Source organism: Ascaphus truei, chromosome 8, assembly GCF_040206685.1.
Source record: "Ascaphus truei isolate aAscTru1 chromosome 8, aAscTru1.hap1, whole genome shotgun sequence".
Classification (NCBI taxonomy): domain Eukaryota; kingdom Metazoa; phylum Chordata; class Amphibia; order Anura; family Ascaphidae; genus Ascaphus; species Ascaphus truei.
In genome coordinates this window covers 15,153,382-15,180,856 of record NC_134490.1, presented here as the reverse complement: position 1 = coordinate 15,180,856, position 27,475 = coordinate 15,153,382, and positions in this window count along the sequence as shown.

Genomic DNA, 27,475 nt, shown 5'->3' with positions numbered 1-27,475 from the left:
TCTCTTCCTTCAGCATCCTGTTATCAAGGCACCGCAATGTCAAACGGCATTGAGTTGCCACGAGAATGTCACGGTCACATGGCATCGGGACGTCACATGAGGCCGCATTGCCATGACAACGTGACGGCACATTGCATGCGGTAGCCACGACAACGTGATTCTGCATGGCGCCATGATGCTGCGTCGTCTTAGTAGGAGATGCCATGCTGGACCAGATAAAACGCCCCGCTAAGGCTCCTGAACCGAGCACCACAGAAGAACAAGCCGGCCATGCACAGGGGCACTGCCTTAAATTCTTAGGGTGGTGGTCCGAGACTCTTTACCAGGGTATGAACTAGAAAAATCCTTCAGGGACTAATATAGCAGGGCTGTATTCCCTTACCGCTGTCCAGAGATCCAAAGCGCTCCTTGCATCGCAAAGGTGCTTCTACAAGCTTTGGAATCATAAGGTGGACTTAGTTTTTCACATATGGCTTCTCCATTTAGGCTTTATTTTTGTTAAATAAATCATGACACGGTGTAATATGTCATGTGTTGTTGTTCATCTGAGGTTGTACTTACCTAATTTTAAGACCTGCAAAGGAACAGATGATTGTTATTATGTACTGATATGTAAAACCACAGAATTCAAAGAGGGTTTTGCACACAACTGTATATATATATATATATATATATATATATACAGTCTATCAAGAAATGTATGTGATTCATTAATGAAATAAACGTTGCATATAATGAAATGCATAGGGTTCCTTCCTTTATTGTAGACACCTGCATTCCCCATTGACAGAGGAACTAAAGTGCACCGATTTTCATATGCTCAATGTTGGAGGGTCTGCATTTACTGGTACTAACTTGTTGGGGGGTGGGTGGAGAAGAGAAAATTGGGCTGCCTAATTTGGTACGCTAGATTTCTGATTACAGCCCATGCTCCTGCAGCACTACAAATTAATTGTCTCAAATAAGCATGTACTTTAGATTTAATGAGTTACATGTTAATTATCGACTGATTGTAAAAAGAAATCCCTTATTAGGGATTTAATAAGTAGGCAAGTGATAAATCCAGTTGCTATGGACTGGAGTTAACTCAAAATGACTTCTGATTACGGCTAATGTTACATACAGTAGGACAACATGGCGTGGAACATTTAACGAAGCACATTTTGCGTACACAGAAAATACGAGATATGTAAGAGGCAAGAAACTAGTATACTTCATCATGTTAATGCTTACATTGTAATGGGATGGCCAATATAATTTATCGTGTTTGATGATATGGTTTAGTAAATAAAATGACACTTGTGCATTCACCGGTCTACAACCCTGTGTTTCCCCATTATCGCTTAGCAAACAATGATTCCACTGCAGCCAGGGATTCTGGGTAATGTCATGCAAATGAGCAAACAGTGCCACTCTTTACTTCTTATCCATTGTAATATGGACCCCTATAAGCGTATGCCTGCCGTATTACACACATGTTCAGCACAGCCTGGGTTAAAGAAGTGCAGAGCCAGTAACCTACTCACAGACAGCTCTTCCGACCTTTTGAGTCTCATCAGTGATACTCTAGATCAGGGGTGCGCAACCTGGGTGGGTGTAGAATTTTCTTGGGGGGGGGCACGGTCGGTAGCAGAGGCCCCAAGCTCTTCCCCAAGGCTTTTAAATTAAATGCTGGGTGATCGCGTGAGGCCTCTGCTACTGAATTCGGCTTCAGATGACGCAGTGACACGGCAACGCTGCATCAAATGACGCTGCAGGGTCATGTGTCATCACATGACCCCGCTTTGATGCCTGTTACCATGGCAACGTGTCACGTGATGACACGTCACATGACCCCGCTGACCCCGACAGGCAAGCAAGGGGGGCTCAGGCACCGGGGGAGTGGATGCAGGGGGGCACAGCATCAGACGTTTGCGCATCCCTGCCCTAGATCAGTAGTTCCCAAACTTTTTTGAGTCACCACCCCCTTGGTTTCGTAAACTCATCCCCAGTGCCCCCTACGTACACTCTAAAAAGCATTATTCAGAATAGCGGTATACACGACCCACTAAGGAAGATAAGAACAATTATTTAAAAACAGTAACAATTAATTGCACATTTATTCAAAATTCAATTAAATCTTTTTAGTTTAATGAATTCAACAACATTGATGAACTTGATCCAATGATAAAGCTCTTCAAAGTCTGATAGTCATTTAGCAAGATATTCCTATATTTTCCACTAGATTTCAGCATCCTGCAGAGGCAGAAACTTGAAGCGAGGAAGGTGTTTCACTCTAGGCTCTAGCCTGGTCAGTTGTAAATAAGCAAACAACGTGCACGGAGGGGCCCACTTTCAGCACCCCCCTGCTGCCCCCTTGCCTCTTAGCGCACCCCTAGGTAATTTCTCCACCCCCAGGGGCTGGTACCGCCCACTTTGGGAACCACTGTTCTAGATTATAGAGTTTGAAAGAAGCACCAAGCTGTATGTACGTACCAGATACCACAAGACAGAACAGTTTACTTCAATCACATGAAAATAATCAATTGTTGCGCTACACAATATACAGTATGTTGCTGCATCGCAATAGTGAGGACACGAGAGGACTTGTCTATATCCAAACATACTGTATAGCCAAATCTGTTGGCTATTTGAACCCGTGATGTGTGATATGTACACAAAACACAATGCGTCCACTGAAATTAAAGCAAAGAAAATGCTATTTTCACTTGTTATTTATTTTTAATGGGTTGGAACACGGTCCCCTGCCGCTGAACTACATTCATTTCATCTCCGGAGGCCTCCGGTACTCAGGATACTTACCAGGGAGGTTACACGTATTATTTCATGGTTTCTTGCAGGGATTTTAATGGACACCCAATAGGGACGCTGCACCGGATGACATGGCGGCTTCCTATTGGTACAAGAAACCTGCCATATTTAAACTGCTATTGTGTTTCCCCTGTAGGGACAGAGACACAGCTAACTTCGCTGCTAAGCATCTCAGAGAGCCAGGGGTTCCCCGCAGCTGAAAACACTGGGGTTCAGCTTTAGAAGATCACTCGGTTCAACCCCGTTATATATAAAAAAAAAAACCAGCAGCTTGGATTGCTGCTTTAAATCATTTCTTCAAACCTTTCTTTCCTTGCTAAAATTGTACCAAGATTTAGTCTAAATTAATCTTCTCTTCAATACACGGTGACTTCTGTAGCCCAGACCCTCGAGGATCTGAGGCAAAACTTTTAATGCTGGCATCATGCATCACATGGCAACAGTTGATATTTAGTGACAGTGACACATCCTTAAAATGATCACGCGTTTTTCAATAATATTTGTTCAATGTCAGAGTAACAGATCAAAGGGGCAAAGATGACAAAACGCTTTATGCATGGATTCGGGAAACAATGCAAGTCGTAATCTTGTATGCTCATGAAACATAAATTCTTCATGTGATATAACTTGTCTTGCAGCAACATCAACAACATGCATCATCCCAGTAATAATCCTAATCATGTTTGCTTTTGAGCTGCATTGAAATAATTGTGTGGTTGTTGCATTCAGAAACCCGAGTGAATAAAAATCCTCAGCCCACCAGGTTTAGTCATTGGTCCTTTTACTCTGGTATGCTATGTTTATTTATATTTTCTCATCCATAGCATCTGACGGAATGAAGATCTGTCGATTTTGAAATGTTAAGTCACATTGCATGAATCTTTAGTGATCTTTTATTTAGTATGGTTGTTGCATGGTACTTTCGGCTATGGGGCACCGTTTGTGGGAAAGGGTGAGAGTGGACAATACGATGTATCATAAAATTAGGGTTGCCAGGTGGCGTCTCCAAAAATACTGGACACAATGGTGAAAGGTGCGATGTGCTCAAGATACATACACACACCTCTCACCTCCATGCTGTTTCCTCCTCTCCTTAGCCCGAACCTCAGGCTCCTGACACCCTCCCTTTCATGATGCTCCTCCATTACCCAGCAACAGCCATTCAGGATGGAGGAAGCTGCCCAGCCCCCTAGCAACAGTCCGGATCTCTCTTTGCTCGGGGAATCCCACGGCACCCCAAGCCAGTCAGGTGACTATGTCCAGAGATGTAATACTGATATACACATACATGTCCAGTATTACCTCTCATTTTTTACTGGACAGCGTGCCCAAATACAGGACAGTCCGGTTCAATACTGGACACCTGGCAAACCTAAAATAATGCAGAATTATCCCTGGTCTCTCTATCTCTTTTGTGATCCCATTCACTTGGTCCAAGAAATAATTCTGATGTATATATAGCATTTTCTTTCCTGTTTTCACCCTTAGGTCCTACTTCATTGCAAAGTCCTCCAGTTGTTTTCAGTTTGAAAGAAATACATAATGAAGCGTAAACGCACCTCTGTATCAATAGGCCAGGCAGTAAGACCAACCAGTTACATTGTACTGATTGACTCACTGGCAGGAAAGTTCCCCGCAGCCATCTTGGAAAAGGGCAAATGCCCTCTTTGTAAGAACCTTAACTCTTCTAAGCTGGGGGACTCTTGGTGTAGAACTGTATTTCTAAAAAAGATCCCAGTGTTTGGAAACGTAAGGAAAAAAGGGAAATCTGAGGGGGAATGGACCACTCCCACTCCCCCAGCTGCTTAATGACAGTACACTGGTACATACTACCCCTTACTCTCCTGTGCTAATCGCTAAAAATGTGGAACAAACACCTTGACACATCGACAAAAAGAGACACAAGATGAAAATTGTGCAATTTGCGTAAGTATTGCTCTACATTTTCCTTGATAATATCATCCTTTAGATACATTTGCTAGGAATGTGTCTACAAAGACACTCCACAAACATGTCCTCAGCAATAAAAAAAAGTTTATTTCCCTTATTATAGGAGACACTAGAATACCTAGCGTAGTCCTCTGCGCTGCTTGCGATTTTCTTTTCTATTACCTGAGCAGGGGGCTCCCCCTGGAGCTACTTTGCATCTCCTGATGACTGGATCCCACCCGGCGCCACCAGAATCAAGATAATGACAGGGTCAGGCCCGCGGGAGGTGACGCTGTCTATTGGTGATGACGGTGGTTTTGTTTGTAGTGTTTTGTACAAAACGACATCAAAGTAAAAGTCTTGCTGCTTGGAAACCAGGGGGAGAGGATCCGCAGAAGTCAATGGATGAGGTCTTTAATTCAAATATACTTATGTAGCCAGGGCTGGTTTCTAGCTATCAGTCTGCCCTTCTCCTGGCAGAAAGCCCTGGTAAGAGCAGGCTGCCAGGATTAATCATGGGTTTTCCCCACTCACAGCAGCTTCAGTGAGTCATAGGGGAGGAGGTGAGACTATGCTTGTGTGTAGCCAATCAGGGCTTCAGACATGGTACTTTCTTCCTCTGTACTTAAGGGGCTGCACTGCTAAATTTAGGAGTGCCTCTACCTGCTTGAGAGAGGCTGATCTACCCACAACAGTTGTGCAGGGCCCTGCCAATCTGTATTCCCTCCCTTAGGGGAGTGGAAGGGAGACTATACCCCTTACTCCACCAGGGAGTAAGGGAATAGCAAGGACTGCTTCAGGGCCCCTTAGCCTAGAGTGGGGCTCCAGGGTACATCCTGAGGGTGAAACCCAAAGAACTGCCTGTAACCACAGTGTGGGCTGTGTATGCTGACCATCTGCAGTGTGTACAAATAAAGTGATCCTGTTAAAGATATCTTCCTGTCTGAAACTACAATCTATCAGGGGGGAGTGGAAGTAAGTTCTCCTGCAGGGATTGTCTGCACATCCCTGGGGCCTGCAAGAGATGGAGGTGCTGTCTCCGTGAGTACGAATCAGTTACTACCCCAGAAGCCTGTTCTGTTCTCCCCTACAGCAACGCAGGAAGCTCAGATCTACTGTGAGCCAGCAGGTATGCACCACACTGTGCAGCAGTGAAATCTCCCAGAAGGTGGGGGAACATGTGTTACACCTACAAGTAATAAACAAAACATTGGGGGGAGGGGGGCTTCTGTTTTGATAGTAAAATCTATAAATACCAAGACCCCCCCCCACCCCACTACTGCAGCTACCCCCCCCCCCACCCCACTACTGCAGCTACCCCCCCCCCCCACCCCACTACTGCAGCTACCCCCCCCCACCCCACTACTGCAGCTACCCCCCCCCACCCCACTACTGCAGCTACCCCCCCCCACCCCACTACTGCAGCTACCAGCCTCCCCACCCCACTACTGCAGCTACCAGCCTCCCCACCCCACTACTGCAGCTAAGCCCCCCCCACCCCACTACTGCAGCTACCCACCCCCCACCCCACTACTGCAGCTACCCACCCCCCACCCCACTACTGCAGCTACCCACCCCCCACCCCACTACTGCAGCTACCCACCCCCCACCCCACTACTGCAGCTACCCACCCCCCACCCCACTACTGCAGCTACCCACCCCCCACCCCACTACTGCAGCTACCCACCCCACTACTGCAGCTACCCACCCCACCCCACTACTGCGGATGCCCCCCCGCACTTGCGGATGCCCCCCCGCACTTGCGGATGCCCCCCCGCACTTGCGGATGCCCCCCCGCACTTGCGGATGCCCCCCCGCACTTGCGGATGCTCTCCCGGACCTGCGGCTGCCCTCCTGGTCGCGAGCGGGTCCGTCGCTGACTTTTGGAGGGCAGCCATATTGCCTCTATCCCTCCCTGTGCTCCGCGGGAGCGGCTCCGGTTTTCGCGGGCTTTGCCGCTGACGTCACTGCCAGGCGACGAGCCAGGGGCCGCTCTCTCGCGAGAGGACGGCGCGGCCCCACGTGACTGCGCACATTGCAGGGAGACTCTGCCCAAGATGCAGAGGGGGACGGTCCGCGATAGCGCAGGGGCCGGGGACGCAGGGGCCGGGGACACGGGGGGGGGGGAATGGATAGAGGTGGGGGCTGAGATCGGGGGATGAGAGGAGGATGAAAGGGGGGAGGAGGATGAAAGGGGAGGGGGAGGATGAAAGGGGAGGGGGAGGATGAAAGGGGAGGGGGAGGATGAAAGGGGAGGGGGAGGATGAAAGGGGAGGGGGAGGATGAAAGGAGAGGGGGAGGATGAAAGGGGAGGGGGAGGATGAAAGGGGAGGGGGAGGATGAAAGGGGAGGGGGAGGATGAAAGGGGAGGGGGAGGATGAAAGGGGGGATGAGGATGAAAGGGGGGGGATGAGGATGAAAGGGGGGGGATGAGGATGAAAGGGGGGGGATGAGGATGAAAGGGGGGGGATGAGGATGAAAGGGGGGGGATGAGGATGAAATGGGGGGGATGAAGATGAAGGGGGGGGATGAAGATGAAGGGGGGGGAGGACGAGGATGAAAGGGGGGGAGGACGAGGATGAAAGGGGGGGAGGATGAGGATGAAAGGGGGGGGGGGGATGAGGATGAAAGGGGGGGGGGATGAGGATGAAAGGGGGGGGGATGAAGATGAAAGGGGGGGTGAGGATGAAGGGGGGGAGGATGAGGATGAAAGGAGGGGGAGGAATAAGATGAAAATGGAGGAGGATGGGGGGGGATAACGAAAGAGGGTAAAGAAAGATTCAATTCACTTGTCACCATCTGACGCGGAGCCCTTCCCAATAAAGTTTCAATGAGGCTCTGTATGTTATGTTATATGTATGTTAGATGGTATAGAATATCTGTTGCTTCTGTTGTATATGTTGTAGGTTATATATGTTATTTATGGTTCATATGTTATATAGGGTTAATGGGTTAAATATGTTAAATATGTTCATTAAATAATTGGGTTCATTCAAATGCTGGGTATATGCATGTATATATATGGATATGCACTCACTATAACTTAGGTACTGCTGTAAGTCGTTATAAAGTTAAAAATCACGCTACAGTTTAAGGTTAAGTTAGTTATCAGTTTTGCGCCGGTGGGATTCACCCACGATGTCGTACATGTGTTCCTCATATAGGTCCCTGACGAATCAGGACCTCAAACAAGTCCCAGGGGGGTCGGTCCCAGGAAGGGAAAGCCGGCCATTTTGGAAGGTTAGGCATACCGACCTGCCCATTGGGCGTCAGACTCCCACTTGGGGGACCCCGAGGGGAGCTCTGGTTTTTCTTTTATTTTTTTTCATTATTACAAAGCGGTTTAACTTATGTTTCCAATTTTGCTTTACCCCTTATGTGTTTTCCCTTGTACTGTCTCCTCCCTCCCTACCCCTCCCAATCCTTTCCCCACCCGGCCGGGGAGGATGCCGACCTAGACGGAACACAAGAACTTTGCCGGATGGTAACACCAAAAACGTCCGCCAGTTGAACAAGGGACAAAGTGGACAGGGTGAGTCATCAAACGTTAGTTTGTTACACTTCTCACACATTAAGTGATGGCGTTAACCCTTATATCACATAACGTTAAGGGCTTTAATAGCCCAACCAAGAGAAAAATAGCTTTCACTGACTATAAACGAAAACACGCAGATGTCCTAATGTTACAGGAGACTCATTTTAGCAAGACCAACGCGCCTAAATTCCTAGACAAAGACTATGCCCAGTTCTACCTTTCCTCCGCACCGGTTAAAAAACGTGGAGTGGCCATCTTGTTCCATAATAAAATCCCATTTGTAGCCCAAACTATTAAAAGAGACACAGAGGGACGCTTTATTATACTAGTGGGCACGATACGGGAGCAATGCATCACAATAGCCACAATCTATGCCCCCTGCGAGCAGGACGCAGTCTTCTTTGAAGACTTTTTTCGGACTCTACGCACCGTCGCAAGGGGCGGCGTAATACTCGCAGGGGATATCAACATGGTCATGCAACCAAATCTAGACAGATCAGGGAATACGGGCACAGTACATAAAAAAGTGGGGACCTCTTTACGCAAGGGCCTCAAAGACAACCAACTGACTGACATATGGAGAGAACTACACCCGACTGATAGGGACTATACGTTCTATTCCCACCCACACGGCTCCTACAGCAGAATTGATTATTTTTTCGTCTCTTGCCAACTGGTTCCTATGGTCTCCCGAGCTGGGATTCATGATATTTCATGGTCTGACCATGCACCGATAGAGCTAAGGTGCGAGCACATCCGAACAGGCAGACCAGGAGCGAACTGGAAGCTCAACGAATCAATCCTAAAAATTCCTGAGATTTATGAGACAATAAAGGAAGAAATAGTTCAATTCTTCCACACAAACACAGGCTCTGTAGATTCCCAGTTTGTATTATGGGAGGCTCACAAAGCGACGCTGAGGGGCATACTAATTAGCACCACAGCTAGGAGAAAACGGGAAAGGGACTCAAAAATTATGAAGCTTCAATCGAGATTACATTCCCTTACATCACTCCATAAGAGTAACCCAGACCCGCAAACCCTACAAGAATTGAAAGATACCAAAATTGAACTAAACATGTTGTTGACCTCCAGGGCAGATAACGCGCTGAGTTGGTCTAGGAGGAAATTTTACGAAAAAGCGAACAGGCCGGATACTATGCTGGCTCGAGCGTTAAGAGACAGACAAGTGAAGTTTAATATCCAAGCTATACGCTTAAAATCAGGTACCCCCACGGCCAACCCTAAGAAAATAGTAGAAGAATTTGGTTCGTTCTATGAAACACTATATAATGGAGAGAAAGTGGCACATAACGCTAAAACGAGCGAGAAGCTGAGAGATTTCTTAGCCAGCTCAAAACTAGGGAGATTGACAGAGGCAGAGAGAGAGGCCATGGGCGCTGATTTCACTATAGAGGAGGTGTCACAAGCCATTAAGGAACTCAAACCCTCAAAAGCCCCAGGGCCAGATGGCTTCTCGGGGCTATACTATAAGAAATTTGCCAAAGTACTAGCCCCTAGGTTGCTCCACGTGTTCAATGCAATATTAGCAGGAGCCCCCATCCCCAGAGAGATGTTACAGGCGTCTATATCATTAATCCATAAACCAGGTAAAGATCCGCTGGACTGCAAAAGTTATAGGCCCATATCCCTAATCAATACTGATATTAAAATATACGCTAAACTATTGGCCAATAGATTATGTCTAATCCTACCCAGACTTATACACCCAGATCAGGTCGGATTCATTAAAGGCAGACAGGCAGCGGACAATACCCGGCGATTTATTGATCTGGTAGAATTGGCCACTAAAAATAACACACAAAGTATGCTGTTAAGTCTGGATGCAGAAAAAGCTTTTGATAGGATAGACTGGCCTTACCTGAAGGAGACGCTTGCGGCATTTGGCTTTGGGGATCAGGTGAGTAGAGCGATTCTCTCGCTGTACTCAGGACCTACCGCCAGGGTAATACACCAGGGCTTTCCATCTCTCCCCTTTCAAATTAAGAGTGGCACGAGACAGGGATGCCCATTATCCCCTCTCCTGTTCGCTCTATGTATAGAACCACTGGCGGCGCAAATTAGAGGCAACCCGGACATCTCAGGGTTAAACGTATATTCTCAAACACATAAAGCGGCCCTGTACGCAGATGATATCCTACTAATTATTTCAAAGCCCCTCACCTCCTTGCCAAACCTGTTGGATTTATTGGACAGATTCTCGAGCATTTCGGGATTTAAAATAAATCAAGCTAAATCTGAAGCCCTCAACATCAATCTCCCTAGACACGTAGAGAAGTTATTGCAACTGAATTTTAACTTCCACTGGCAACAGAAATACATAAAATATCTAGGAGTCCACATAGCCAAGAACACCAAAGACATCTACAATGCAAATTACCCCAACCTAATTCGGACGTTGATAGCTGACCTCCATAAATGGTCCTCTATACGAATATCCTGGATAGGTAGGATACATAGCGTCAAAATGAACCTACTCCCCCGTATCCTATACCTTTTCCAGACGTTACCAGTGCCACTCAGACTGAAGGATTTGCTCTCACTTCAGTCTGCAATCTCTAAATTTATCTGGGGAGGGAAAAAACCGAGAGTCAACAAATTAAATATGAAAAGATCTGTCCTAGCAGGGGGCCTAGCGGTACCCTGCCTGCTCTCATATTACAAAGCGGCTCAATTAAGCCAAATTGTTCAATGGCAATCCAGTCCACATTTAAAACGGTGGGTGGAATTAGAGAGTGCTGCCTGCGCTCCTTTAAAAATACGCAACTTGATTTGGCTACCTAAAACAGCACGACGATCTGCTAACATGCCGCTTTCCTCAATGACCAACTCGTTGTCTATCTGGGAGGCTAATAAGACTAAATACTCTCTCACAACGAGTAATTCTTCGATGTCCCCAATTTGGAACAATCCCAAGTTCGCTCCTGGCCTTCTGGAGGGAGATGCATCAATTTGGAAACATAAAGGTTATATACGAATTAAAGATCTGGAGGGTTACAATAGCAAGATTAAAACGTTTGATCACGTCAGAGAAGAAAAAGATATACCCCACTCAGAATTTTTTAGGTACCTCCAGCTTCGAGCATTTTATAACAAATTTGCCCCATACCCCCCCCTGACGTCATTCGAAAAGCTCTGTCTGGCCGAGACCGACACAAAGGGACTCACATCACAATTGTACAAGGAAGTAGTTGATTCTGCGAGCTTTAGACAGCAGTCACCGTCATTTAGAACCCAATGGGAAAGAGACCTGGGAGAGACATTAGAAGATGACGAGTGGAACGCTATATATATGGCCACGGCAAAAAGCTCCATATGTACCACACTAAAGGAGAACGCATATAAGGTCCTAATGCGGTGGTACCTCACCCCAATGAAATTAGCCAAGTTCGTGCCTGGATCCTCCTCACTATGCCCCCGGCAGTGCGGAGGATCGGCCGATCTGTTACATATGCTGTGGTCTTGCCCGCGTATCTCCCCACTATGGGAAGAAATTAGACATTGGATACAGAGAGTCTTCGACCTCACTATTCCCCCAGACCCATGGCTATTCCTCTTGAATAGACCACTAACGGGCCTGTCCAAAGCAAACAATAAACTAATAGCACATTTTGCAATAGCCACACGGAGCGAGATAGCAGCACTATGGAAACGCCCCGAAATTCCAAGTATCCCAAAGATTCGAAATCGATTGTGGTTTATCTGCCAGATGGAAAAGTTGACGAGTCTAGTTAACGACACTGGCACCAATTATCTCAAAGTATGGACGCCTTGGCTGGCGCAGACGGATATCCCCGGGGTTGAGAGGAACACAATCTGGCTGTGATAGATGAAGGTGCGTTCTCCTTTAGGAGCGGAAACTCAGCTCACGACGACTACACAGACAAATAGACAGAACGCCTACAGAGGTGTTAAACTGGAGAGGACGCAACCCACAAAGAACCTTACTAGGAGCGGTGAAGAGACCTAGCATGAGTCGATGCTCCTCTTCCGGCCACGCCCCCCCCTTTACCCCCTTCCTACCCGCCTCCTTTTTTTTTTTTTTTTTTTTATTAAATTTTTTTTTTTTTTTTTTTTTTTTTTTTCTTTATTGATTTTGTGTTTGTCAATTTGAATCAATCGTACTATGTGAATTATGTTATTATCTTTATTGCTAGTCTACCCAAAACAATCCGGTCGAGTAGGGCCCGAAAAACCGGGATATGTCTCACAAGCTGACATACGGTATTGTCTATAGCGGAGATTAACACTAAAAATGAATGTAATGTATACTGTATTCTGTATCACTTGTTTGGAAAAATGCAATAAAATTAAGTTACAAAAAAAAAATACCAAGACTTTTGATTGACACAATGGGAAGTTTAAAAAGAATTTAAAGTTGGTTTGCCTTCCAATTTGAACGGTTGACTCTTGTACGAACTCCTACTGAAGGTAGTCTGAAAAATCTATCAGTTCCTCCATATTAATGATCTAAAACAGACAACGGCTGAGAAGACAGCGTGCATACATTCTGTATTAGGCCTTGATGCGACTTCTGGCCACTTATACATATTGGCACAGTTATTTATTCAGCAAATAAGAAAGTTGCAATAATGCTAGTCAGATTATTGTGAGTGCATATTTAACAAATGCCAGCAATAACCTTAGTAAGGTTGTCTAAATTGCTTTTCCTATTTCACAGAGTTGCAGCTCCACATGTACATTTGGTGTCAGTGCTGGTACTGGGTTGCAAATAATACGTGCACCTACTTGACATCTCTAAAGTGTCACAGATACTACGCATATCGATCAGAAGAAAACATTTCTGTCCTTTCCACTCTTTTTGTTGCATTCATTTAAATTGAAACATCAATTAAGTGGTATGGGGCTCAGGGCCACTTGCAGATTTCCCGGGCCCAGGACTAGAGTTACGATCGGGCCTCCCCCCCACCCCATGTCGGCGGTCTTACAAACCCATTTCACACCTTGCAAGCCCCTGCCTCTATTCCCCCCCCCCTCTTCCCATGTATTTTCTCCCCCTGTCTCACTCGTACCCCTCTAACTTCTTCATTCACTCCCCATCTCATCCACTTTCACTCTCCCCCCTCCATCAATTAATCCACTTCCACTCAATCCCGTTCCCTCAATCCACACACTCATCATTCCCCCCCCCCACAATAATTACCCCCCACAAAATACATATAAACTACCAACACCCCCAAATATTTTTTTTAAAACACACTCCCCAAATACATACAAAACCCCCCACCCACTCCCCAAATACATACAATCCCCCGCCACCATCGAATTATATACAAAGCCACCCCCAAATACATACCAACCGCCCCCCCTCCCAAATACAAATACGGAAAAAAATACCCACCCCCAAATAAATACAAAATACCGACTTACCTTCCTTGAGCATGATCTCAGGCCTCTGGTGCCCTGTTTTCCCCCAACTGTGTGGGCCTCATCTCCTGTCGGTGAGTGCCAGTGTCAGAGAGAGGCTCTGTGCGGGACAGTGAGGGAGGCCCACAGATGGGGAGAGCCGGTGACCGATGGCTGGATAAAGCAGTTGGGCCCAACCTCTGGCCGGGCCCAACTGGTTTGCCTGACTGCTGGTCCTCTTGTTGCCGCCGGGCCCTGGATCTCCCCAGCTGGTGCCTCCCTCACTGACACTATCCAACACAGAGCCTCTGAAGCCGACATGCCACGAGCCGCTCTCTCATGCCTGTGATGTTTATAGCTGACGTCAGACAGAGGCCCTGCCTCTTGGCCGACCGGGCCCTACACACTTGGCCCTGCTCTCCCCCCCCCTGTCGGGGCCCTGATGGGGCAACATCGTGATAAGGTTTGTACCTGAATCAACATCCTTCCTATGTTTACTTATTAAGTATATCCCTGTATACCTTTCCTTTATGAAAAGATGTCAACTGTTTTTTGAAGATGTCTATTGTATCTGCCATCACAGTCTCCATGGGTAATGAATTCCACATTATAACTGCCCTTACTGTAAATAACCCTTTCCTTTATTGCTGGTGAAATCTCCTTTCCTCCAACCTTAAGGGGTGACCCTGTGTCCTTTGTACTGTCCTTAGGATGAATAGTTATTTTTAATGCTCCTTGTATTGTCCTCATATATTTTAATATAGTTATCATATCCTCTCTTAGTCGCCTCTTTTCTAATGTAAACAAATCTAATTTAGCTAGACTCTCATAAAATCTGATTAGCCATCCCCCTTATTTGATGGCTCTTCTCTGCACTTTCTCTAGTTCCATGTTTCTATGAGTAAGAGTAAGCCCTATTAGCATCGTCATGACACATGACGGTGGTGCAAATGAACTCAAGGAAGAGAGAACTAAACTCCTATATACATGTTCTATTCCCTTTCTCATAGAGGAGAGGGTAGACAATGTTTATGGGGATAGCATAAAGAGAAGAGGATGTCCTGAGGAGTGTAATGAGGAAGTTGCCAATACAGATTAACTGCAAATGAGTGTTAATCAATCGGGCACAGTAATTAAAAAAGGAAGGAAAGAAAGGTTATTTATTACTTCAAGATACATGTAGCTGTTGATCCAGTGAAGACAAAGATTCTGTAGGAGTTCATAAAGTCAGAAAATATTCTTACTTCAGTCGTTCGGAACCATTAAGCTTTGCAACATAAAACTGAAGATGTAAATTCTTGAGGATGGAGTCGCTCACCAGCAATACATTTCTGTAAAGTGCATTCTGTTCCCTATCATCAGTGAAGAGTTTACTCTGTAACTGTTTTGCAAAGCTGTATTAAAGTACCTGAGATCATATGTGCTCTAATGCTGATGTCTTTGCTGGTTGCGAGCCCCCCAGTATGTTAATTTTTGTATACCATTGTATTCCTTCTAAATCAGCAGTATCCTCACTACATCACGCTACCCTGCCTTATGGAATAGCACATTGATTTATTTACTTTTATGGTAGCTTTTACACAGAGACAGCTGTGTACCAATCTGTAAAAGGAGGAATTGTAACTTTAAAAGCCCAATTCAGAATGTGAGTTCCTGAACGGAAATGCTTGAAGATACATTACTCCCTTTAGGCCAGAAGAGGTTCTATGGTAGAAGATCTTGACAAAAATACTCTATTGATTTTTTTTTTTGAACTCCTTGCTTTATTTATTTATATTTTTGATAAGGTTAAACTGGCAGGTCAATGCTGCCAAAATTCGGAATGGGCTGAACTGTCAAAATCCGTTCCTCAAAATTTCCCGGGCTTTCCCTGCGGTATCCAATCCGCGGTGTGAAATCCATTGATGGATTGCTCCAGTTTTATTCCGTACCTACAGTATGAATCTCAAAACCGCCATTGGATACAATTGTGACGGATTTATAAGAATCCACACACTGATTCCACAATCCGTTGTCGGATTGTTAAAAATCCGACCACGGATTATTAATCCGCCATGTGAATTGTCAGGGATGAAAAAAAATCCGGAAAAGACGAATGATGACGCTTTTTGAGACGCGGGCCAAATTAACTGTCCAATCCGAGGCAGATCCAAATGCACCAAAACATTTCCACTTTGGTACATATAGAATCAGCACCTTAATGCACATATACTATACATCTCAGATGCACTGACCATGACCCCAGGCAGACGCACTTATCATAACACCCTCATACAGTTTGTGTAATTTCTCGCTACCTACCACTTAGATTGTAAGATCTTCGGGGCAGGGACTCCCTTTCCTATTGTTATGTGTATTACTGCTGTAAAGCACTATAAACCTGGATGGCGCTAAACAAATAAAGTTATAAAGACATACATACTTACAGTGGCGTAACTACACATTAAGGGGCCCCCGGGCAATATCACAACATCATGACGTCTGTCACTGCGTCATATGCTGGCACGTTACCATGGCAACGCGTTACCATGTGATGTTGTGTCACCATGATTACGCAGCGCGGGGGCTTCTGTAACTGCGGGTGTCATCTTCTGTAGCCGCTTGGGAGGTTACCAAGCGTCCATAGTGAGGGTCCCGACTCCCTTTGGCTAATATAGATAATTTTCAAAAATAACATTACATATGTTCTTGTACAAATGCAACATGCAGCTGCTTCTATTGCTTAATTAGTTTAAGTGCCAGACTGCACCTCAGCTGGTATTATTAATTTGGAATCATTTCTAAAGACACATTTTTTTTAGCTGCCTTAGAAATGTTAAGACGCACACGGCAAATAACCCTAATTGCTGGAAAAGGCCAAAGCGTTTCTTAGCAGAATGCGCCCCTGATAATTTGGGTTAAACTGAATGCCTCCCTGTGCCCTTTCAGTTTCCGGACTGACGTGGTAAGTGCCCTGCTTACTTCAATCAACCTGACTGAAGCTTTCTTTCCCCTCTGACGCATGTTCAAATGGAATAATTGTACGTGTGTGTGTCTGCATAGCAAAGTGTAAGTAGTTAGAACAGCGAGGAAAGCTGCCAGCTAAATAGAGTTTGCTGAAAGGAGAACTGCAGATTCGGATCAAAGAAACAATGACAAGCTTCAATCTGCTGGGCCCGTGATCTATTACTGAAGATGAATACGCTATTATCTATTCTGCTCATTTCAGCAAAGACAAGTCATTCTTAGAAATGGGCTGATTAATATTTGTTATGATGCCTCTATGTGATGGATCTGATATTGCAGCGACCCTAGTATAATGTTAAAAATAGAGAGTAAAATGTTTCATGACAGCTGGAATGTGGAATAAAACTGAATGCGACTCATTAGAAATAATCCACAGTCATCCCTATCTATAGACCAGGGGTGCTGAATACCGGTCCTTTAGCGCCCCTCCCCAATCCCCCAAAAAGTCAGGTTTTGAGGATCGCCCAGCTTCAGCACAGGTGGCTCAATTAGAGCCTTTGATTGAGCCACTTGTGCTGAAGCAGGGACTGATTGAGCCACCTGTGCTGAAGCTGGGATATCCTGAAAACCTGACCTTTTGAGGGCGAGGGGGGGCTTGAGGACTAGAGTTGAGCACCAGTGCTATAGACAACTGATGAATTGGGGATTTTTATCAAATAGTCTGTTAGAATTACAAATATAAGACAAAGTGGAATAAATCCTCACTGTGTACATGCATTGTTAAATTCATATGAATGTTTTTTTCAGTTTATTATGCAGCTATTCCAGTGAACGGCACAGTAAAACCGCTAATGAAATACATCCCACTGTACATTATAATCACCATAAAATATGAAACTATTTGAGTGAATTTAAAGATATGCTCCTGATTCCATTGTACAGAAGAACTCACATCCGCTAAGCATGGCTTGTTGTGTGAATGTGCTATTAAGTTGTTTGCATGCCGAAACCAAGCTTCTGAAATGTAGCTACAGATGTAGTCAGCTTATTCTGCGGCTACATTACCATTGAATCTAATGAAAACTCTATGGTATTCTGTGGTATGCCTGGAGATGTTGCGTTATCTGGGGGAACAATGAGGCCCGCTACGTCTGTAATCTAGACCCATATAGGACTTCAATATCAGAATAAGTAACCATTAAGGTAGGGGCGCCCTAGAGAAGGTTGAGGTCCCTTACAATGCATCTGATCTCAGACGCACTATTAGAGAGGGTTTGGGTTCCTTACAATGCATCTGATCTCAGACGTGCTATTAGAGAGGGTTGGGGTTCCTTACAATGCATCTGATCTCAGGCGCGCTGTTAGAGAGGGTTGGGGTTCCTTACAGTGCATCTGATCTCAGACGCGTTATTAGCGAGGGTTGTGGTTGACCTTTTGAGGGGGTGATCGGAGGATGACAGAGGTAACGCGCTTGCTACCTACCTCTTAAATAACTTCCCACTCCCCAATGCATCACTCCGTGGCCAATCAGACATAGGGTCATGCTCCCCTTCCCATTATTGGCAATTGGTTTTCTTTACAATTTAGACAAGTTTAGAACTTGAATCAAGATCTGAACTGATGCTGGAGGCCCTGCCTGTTCTGAATGTAGTGAGACTGTACTAGCAGAACTGGCTAAAAAGGTCTGGAAATGTTTCCAACAGTATCCAATACATCACAACATACATGCTCTGGAAATAAATAAACCCCTTATTTTTTAACTATAGATCTATCTATCTCTGGGTACTGCAGTTAATAATTCTGGTCTAAAAGGTCAGTTCCACAGTAGAAAAACAGTAACTGAAGGTTGAAAGGAGAATGCAGTGAAACTGTATAAGAAGAAGCTGATTGATTACAAATTGTGCATATCAAGATGTACAAATAAGCGGCTCCAGAACCCAGAAGCCTCTAAAAAGGGCTGAAGGAGCGGCTCAGTGAGTAAAGGCACTCGGTGAGTTTGAGGCATGGGGTTCATAATCCCAGTGCCAGCTCCTTCTGACCTTGAACAAGTCCCTTTATCTCCCTGTGCCTCAGGCACCAAAAAATAGATTGTAAGCTCTTCTGGGCAGGGACTGTGTCTGTAAAAATCCCATGTGCTGAGTACCACACTATATTGTAATTGTGAAGCTCTGTGAGTCCCATTGGGAGAGAAGCTCTATATGAAATAAAATTATTATAGTTATTATAAAACATTGATTTCATGTCAGTGTAATGTTTAAGCAGAATATATATGTATATATGATCATTTACCAAGTGAATGTTGCTTAAAAATCATACATTGAAATGGTTATGCAACTGAGAAAATTCAATTGTTTAGGTATCTACTTTCTATTGCTGTCTCATTTCTCAGGTAAAAAGAAAACATTCGTAAGGCCATAAATACCTCTATATTTAGACACTATTGTGTACTAATACTGAGTTAATTCAAGGACAGGAATCTTTTTCAAACAGAATATTCTATTTATATTCCTCCTTTTTCAAATGACTAAAAGGAAGAACGGCTGTGTATTGATATGAAATACTTTCTCTTTGTTTTTTCGGTTTTTTTACATGGCATGATAAGATAATGTCCTCTACTAACCCTGATGGGAAGAGAGACACGTCTTCTAGTGAAGTGTTAAGCGTCAATAATGATCCATTTTTTTTTTTACCTGGTCCTTGGCTCCACCAAGGCGCCGAGAATTCCTGCTGCTACTTTACTATTTTAACAGTTAAGTGACACTCCAAGCTATTAGAATGGCTGTGTTAATGTGCCATTACCCTCCATTTAACCTGTAATGTAATCTTTGCTAATACCTGGGCTGTGTACGTCTGAGGCCGACCTGCCAATGCAGAGAGCACCACTGTGGGATGGGGGATGGAAGCAGGGAGATCATTGTGTAGAAGACAACTGCTCCTCAAGGGCTTTCTTAAGTGGGTCAGCTAAGCCGCGAGGTATTTTAAGGACCCTGCTTTCTTTGGCTAAGCACACTGCTATCATTCTTCCTTAACCTTTTTAGTGCATGGGGATCTGGCGGACCTCCAGCATTCGCAGCCAGGTTATTGCTTCAGAAGTGATCACAGGACTGCCATCAACCCCGGGCTGACAGAAATGGGGGGATCCACTTCCGCTTCAATCAGGAAGACCACTCTGTTGGAGCGGATGTACAGATATTCCCTTCGAAAGCGAGCATTTCTGCTATGACTTACCTAGTATGACAATAGAGCAGGAGTGGCCAACTGTAAAGGATATCCCTGCTTCAGCACAGAGGTGTGTGTTGGTCAGTGTGTGGGAGAGTTTGTGCTGGTCAGTGTGTGAGGCTTGTGCAGGTCAGTTTGTGTGTGTGTGCTGTGCAGGCTAGTGTCTGTGTGTTTCTGCAGGTCAATGTGTATTTACAGGGAATGCAGTAGGTGTGTGTATGTGAAAAGTGTGTGGCATGTGAATAATATTATATGATTGGTTGTTTGTATGTGTGCATGTATCAGCTGTGTGCGTATATTTTAGTTTATGGTGCCTATATATACAGTGGATGTGTATGGGGTTCACTGGCTGCATGGTTTCTGGGTACCATTTATTGGATGTAGCTGTTCAATATAAGCTGCTTCTCCAATATCTACCTAGTACCCTACATTTGCTGTTTTTTGCCTTTTCTGACATGCTTTAATAAAACTATGTTTTAAAGCTGAGGGTGTTGCATGTGACCTGTAGGTCAACAGCATCTCCAATTCATTAAGCAATCACATTTATATGCTTCCACTATTACAAATGGCAAATCAGTTATGCTGTGAAAATGTTCATTGTTATGCTGAAACCGCACTGAGAAAATTGGCTGCGTGAAACATTCCAATACAAGCAGCTCGACTCAAATCCCATCACAATACATATTTTTTTAAGCACCAGTTATTCTCTATTTGATCAGATGTACTTGTCTTGTTTTTCATTTTCATCCACTATTTTATTCGTAAATGCTTAGCTAATTGCCTGTTTTGTTGTTTACAATAATACCCTTGACCCACTTTAACAAAGCTATTAATAAACATGTAACCCTCTTTCCACCCAGATAGGTCTGCAATACATTGTCTGCAAAGGGGTTAAGGGTCAGATTTCTCTAGCATTCTTTTGCCATAAGACACCTTAAACTCTTCCAACTCAAGTCAATGTGCTCTAAGGCCTTGCCCCCGCTGCCTACTACAGCGTCCGCTGTGGCGGACGCTGCAGGGACGAGAGCCCTCCCCTCAATGGCGCCGGGCCCGCTGCGAGGGGGGGCCGCAGCGCTCGGGCGAGAGCTGCTCCTGCTCTCAATAGAATTGAGAGCAGGACTCGCGTCGAGCGATTAGGCATGCCCCCCGGCGGTTTAGCCAATGAGGGCGAACCTGCCGGGTGACGTCATGGCCGCGCCCCGTCACTCCCCCGCCACGCCCCCCCCGGTCTCTCCTACTGCAGTGAGCTGCAGACCGGGGAATCGGCTGAACGCGCCGCCAATATCGCGCGCGCGCGTTACAGCGGCGTGACCGGGGCCTTAGCCTTAGGTGTCTTTCAGCACCAGACGGTGTCTTAGGACAGAACACTGCATAATAGGCAGGGGCCTAAAACGTCTTGAATTTAGAAAAAGAGGCCAGTTTACTCCATTTAATATTAACTGTTCTCTCTCTTTTAGGTTAATTTATTAACACTATAGTTAAAGAAGCCATTTTTTTTATTTTCCAATTGTTTTTCAGTTAAATAAAGATTTCTGCGCAATAGTGCACAGCATATTGAAAAATAAAAAAGAGAACAATAAAAAAATATGTAGTTCAGTAAGTGAGTATTTATATAGTGAAAGGGTGTTCAATTCTTCTTATAGGGCACTCACATTTCCTTAGAACAGTTAAAACCCGTAGTGCCTCTCACAGAAATCCAAGATCCTCATGCAGATTAAGAAAAACAAAAGGTGATAATATAGTTTAGTAACTTCAACCAAACACCTTATTTATTGCATTCACATAGTAAAAATTAGACTTTAAAGGCATAGAGAGTAAAGTACAGAGTGAAGTCTTGCCAGTTGCCAGGTAAACTTCAGCACCCTCTGACCACATGTAACGTGGCTCCATGGTTCCTTCTCGTGACATCACTTCCAGTTGATGCATTTCCGATTCACCTCCACCCAACGCGTTTTGTAGATGCTCACTATATAAGCAATGACTTACTGCACAATGTATTTTTCTTTTACACAAGGCTTGTGCTAGTTAAATGACTGAGATAAAAGGGGTGGTGTGAAATAGAGCTAAAATAAAGAATGTGTTGAGTGATGTGACCTAATTAGGACCACTAGAATACCTCTTATAAAGGTAGGCCGCCTGGCACAAATCTAACCGAAAAAGATCAGATGAACAATACAAATACACAATAAGATCCGGTGCCTTACAAGTCCATGAATATGTCTCTTTAAGTCCAAATGGAGGAAGTGCCCAAAGAACTCTTCTAGTCCTGTGCTTCCAAGTGAATGGGTGATTCCACGGCTGTGCGTTCCGTGATATGTGGATCAAACACAAGAAAAAATCATAGTGCATCACTGCTGATACATAACAAATGATGACATACAAAACATAAGACTAACAGCACATACAAAACATACACACCACAAGACTAACACCACATATAAAACATACACACCATATAAAAACAATAACAACAAATGATAGCAAGGCTAAAATATAAAAGGCTAATTTAATACAACATAAAAAACAATAAAAACTGCTAGAATAAGGATCACAGTGATGCAGCTGGTCTGGTGGGTTAAAACCCGAATCCTACTCACAAGATGGTGGGAGTAAACAGGCACAGTATATTGACTGCAGTGAGGTATTAGCTAGTCCTCCAGTAACACTGGGGTATCAGTAGATGCACTCCAGTGCTTTCCCGCGCTCCTGGGACGGATACTCCGACACTGGGGGCGGACCTCGAGGAGAAGAGCCTCTTCCTGCTTGTCAGACCAAAACACGCCTGTAACGCTGCTCACTTCAGTTCCGTCAAATTAGCTCATGAACTTTGACCCTACGCGTTTCGTGCGCTTGCGCGTCACTTCTTCAGGTGTGATGTGTATGTTTTGTATGTGGTGTTAGTCTTATGTTTTATATGTCATCATTTGTTGTGTATCAGCAGTGTTGCACTATGATTTTTTCTTGTGTTTGATCCACATATCACGGAACGCACAGCCGTGGAATCACCCATTCACTTGGAAGCACAGGACTAGAAGAGTTCTTTGGACTATTCCTCCATTTGGACTTAAAGAGAAATATACATGGACTTGTAAGGCGCCGGATCTTGTTAAATGACTGCTATATAATCAATGACGTGCCTGGGAAGAATCTCCCAATGATACCGTGCCATGAAAAATGATAGGGACAGCATTAGAAATGGGAGAATCCACCCAAATCTGTTTCCCGGATTTTCTCGCATTTTCCCCTCAAAATCCATTTCGCAGTGTAAAATCCGCAGACGGATTTGGTCAGTTGGAATCTGCTTGCATTCATCAAAAACTGCAATTGGATACAATCCGTTGACGGATTTGTAGAATCCAATCTACAGGTTCAGACACTCGTTGGCGGATTCTTAAAAATCCATCAACGGGTTGCGGGATCCGCGGAGTGTATTGGTAATAAAAATAATAATAAAAAATTCGCAAAAGACGAATCGCCCTTTTTAAGGTTGATCCGCTGAAATCCGCGGACCAAAGGAACCAGCAGCTACGGATCCAAATCCGCCCCAAAAATTTGCCCATCTCTAGATCTTATCGCTAAGCTATTTGTATGTGATGGATACTGAACAGTATCCTTTTTAGCTTCTACCTAATGGCTTAAAGCAGCCCGAACTTCTATGCTAACTGTCAAACAAGAAAAGTGCTTTGATTGTACAAAAATACATTTCTCGTAATTGTTGTCTTGAAGGAGGGCTTCTACAACTGCATAAAGAATACCCTCTTTTTGTCATTTACATAGCGTTACCGAGCTACTGGTGCAGAGGGACATAGAACTCAAAACTGTATCTAAAAATTACAAGAAGGAGCGGCTCAGCGAGTAAAAACACTGACTCTAAAAACAATGACACTGACTTTGAAGCAGGGGAACCTGGTTCAAATTCCTGTGTCAGCTCCTTGTGACCATGTACAAGTCACATTATCTATCCTCAGGCACCAAACTTAGATTGTACGCTTATCTGGCCAGGGACTGTGTCTGTAAAAATTCCTATGTGTTGCCCACTATACTGTAATTGTGATGCGCTTTGAGTCCCATTGGGAGAAAAGCGCTATATGAAATAAGTTATTATTATTATTATGAATAAAAAGAAAAACTTTACCAAGATGCATTGGGCTAATACCTGCAACATTTGAAGCATTCTTTATGGTTTTTAGCACCTACACAACCTATAAAGTTTGTAAATGACCCTTTCCTGGAATATGTAACAGCTGTACTTCAAGTTACTATGTACTCAGCTCCTTTAATGTGAAATACACTGTGTGTTTTGTCAGAGATTACATAAAAGGGGTGTTAAATCTAGAGTTGTTATCTGGTCAACCTGGATAATATAATTTCTCTAACTCGCATTTTAGCTGTTAGACATTCCTTTAAAGCACTGTGGCATGTTATGTAATAATTATATGTAATTATATGAGAAAGGGCTTAAAATCAGCACTAATGTACAGTAATAATATTGACTTGGAAACCTATAAAAATAGACACTGATAGGCAATGGAAAATGCTGTCTTATATTTCTACTTCCTCACATTTATCAGACTAAGTTCAAGGATGCTTAAATAGACATAATGTGTAATAGGATCTAATAAGTAAATTTACACAAATATATTTTAATCTTTTTATCATCTTAACTCACAAAGGCAATTACATGCAAAATTGTGGTGAATAGTGACCGATTTTGAGGGGGCAATACGAGAAAATGCGAGAAACGGATTTTTGGGCGAATTTGCCTATCTCTAATGATCACTTCCTGCTTTTAAAAAGGGGGTTTAAATTGCCGTCCAATAGGAAGTCACTACTGATGAAGTTGCAGCTTCCTATTGGCCTGAGATTTGGCAGTCATTGTGTTTCCTGTGGAGGGAGATTTTAACATAGTAACTTCACAGGTAAGTATCTCAGGACCTGGGAGGTTCCAAGGCCCTGGTTCCCATCAAGTGGGGAAAAAAATGGGGGGGGGGGAAACAGTATTGGGGATTGCTGCTTTATTTATAAAATGTATTTATAAAATGTGTTACCAGGAAGTAATAGATTGAGAGTTACCTCTCGTTTCCAAGTATGTCCTGGTCACAGAGTTATAATGACAGATACATGGTTACATTAAGTGAGCAGGGTTATACATTATATACCAGACATTACATGCACAGTAAGGCCTCGGGCATGGTGCCTCGGGCCGCGCTGAGCCGCGCTCCTGCTCTGCCTCGCCTGCTCAAGCTGGGGCTTTTTTGCGTCCTGGCAGGCGAGGCAGTGAGCATGCTTTGGGGGCGGGGTGAAGGCGTAGCGGGAGGCGGGGATAGTCCCTTGTTCCCATTGGATGGTTGCGGTCACGTGACCGCTCCTCCACTCCACACAGCGCCGAAATTCAAACCTGCCTGTCTCCTGAAAATTTCTGAGCCTCCGCACGCATGCGGAAGTGTGCAGAAGCGGCTGCTAAAGCCGCGCTGATCACAGATGTAGGGGGTAAGTGCAACCGCTCAGCGCGGCTCAGCACGGCCTGCTGTACCATGTCCCAGGCCTAAGGCTGCGTACCCGCTGGCGCTGACCGTGCTCATGCTTGATAGTGGTGACGTCACCAACTCACTAAGCATGAGCACCGAGTGTCCTGTCTATTTTGCAAGCAGGAGCGGGGGTGATGGGGGGAGGGCATTGGGGCATGTTTAGCACGATTCAAGGTCACTTTTTTTGTCTCCTCAAGCGCCAAGCTTGGGAGAGCATGCGTGCCTGCACACGAGCGCATGTGCACCGCGTGAGCGGGGACATCAACATAAAGAGTACAGGAAGTAAAAGCGGCAAGCGCTGAGTGCACAGCACGCTCAGCACCAGCGGGGACGCAGACTAAGAGATAATACAGTATATGTTATAGGCGTATGTAACAGTTACAGGCCAGGTTAAAATTTAAAGGCTTTAACCTTTTTATTACCATAGAGGCCTCTCAGACACCAAGGGGGTAATTCTATGTATAGTACAAAGCGGCCATATGGAGCACTTTCTGGGAAAATCCCTATTAAAGTCCATGAACAGAGGCTTCGGACAACATGGAATAGGGATCTAGTTGGGTTACTTACTGCTGAAGGAGTAAAGACACTGAGTTTGAAGCAGGGGAACCTGGTGCTAGCCCATTCTGAATTTGGGCAAGTCACCTCCTCTGCCTATGTCGCAGGTACCAAAACCTTCTGGCCATCTGGTCAAAAACATCTGACCATCTGGTCAAAAACTTCTGTGCAGGGACTGTGTCTGTAGAAATCCCATGTGCTGCGTACCGCGCGCTATACTGTAGTTGTGACACGCTTTGAGTCCCATTGGGAGAAAAGCGCTAGATGAAATAAAGTTATTATATGTGTAACAGGGGACTTATCCCTGTTCACAAATGTGCCTCTAATCCAGCAGTGTGGTGGTTAACTGCTGGTAGCAAATTAACTAACACCACCTGCCTGATTACAGGTGGTAGAAAAAAGCCTGCCTTTGAGACAGGAAGTGACTCCGTAGCTCACGTGTGAGCTGAACTTTGGAGACAGAGCAGAGGTTCTTGAGTCTCACAGGAGAGACTGACCAAGAGAACACAAATCTCTGGAGCTGACAAATAAGACTTCTAAACCTGGATGCTGACATTTTCTGTGCACACACGGGTACGGTTCCAGGAGAGCAGAGAAGCTTCCCCATACAGCAGCCAGCTAACAGATAAGACTTTTATTAACAAGACTTTTTATATCTGTTCATCCGTCTACAATATGCAAAAAAAGTAGAGTTTTTTTTATCTGTACTAAACCTTCAGCATTGTACAGTAATGTTGTCCTTGTTTGCCATAATATAATATCATTGTATTGCGTACATCTGTATTGTTTACCTCTACAAAGGAAAGGTTAGGTGTTTCAGATGACTTACTAAAAAAAGCAGCATCCGCTAAGAACAAACGTTATTTCTACTGCAACAGAAGTGTAAAGTTATGCACTTTCGGTATATAGTATGCCAATATATTTCCTGAAAAATAGCTGCACAGAATGAATTAGACACATCAAGAAATTCTAAATCTATATGCCATAAATGTGCCTATCACTATAATTTGCATTCTTTGGAAATGTATTTATACATGTTATACTCTAAAGTAATAAGTAACTATCAGCACTGTATAATAATAAAATACTAACACTAAATAAACTTCTTATATAATCATCATGCTTTTTCTCAGCTGCTTTGCCCCAAAGCAGAGGCTATTTGACCTATTGATTATTTGGTTATGTTGAAGACCTCTCTTAGCTCTGCCTCTCTCTATGCTGCTGACCGTTCTGCCAATACAAAGATTTATTGTATGCATGTCTATTGGTATAGAGCCATCTATGTACATGGTGCTTCACAGCAGTAATAATCAACAAAATTATATGAGGTGTCATTCATAATGAGCGTTTTAGGCTTTGTCCATAGTGCAGGATACGGCGCGAGCTACGTAGCTCACGCCAAAACAAGCACTACTACGCCAATGCATATGCACATAGTGCACACACGATAGCGCGTGCACATGCGCTACAGGGAGAGGGGCAAGTTTGTATTTGAAGCGCGACGCTGGGAGGAGGAGGAAGTGCGGAAGCTAGCGGGTTCCATTATGGACGCGGCCTTAACCAT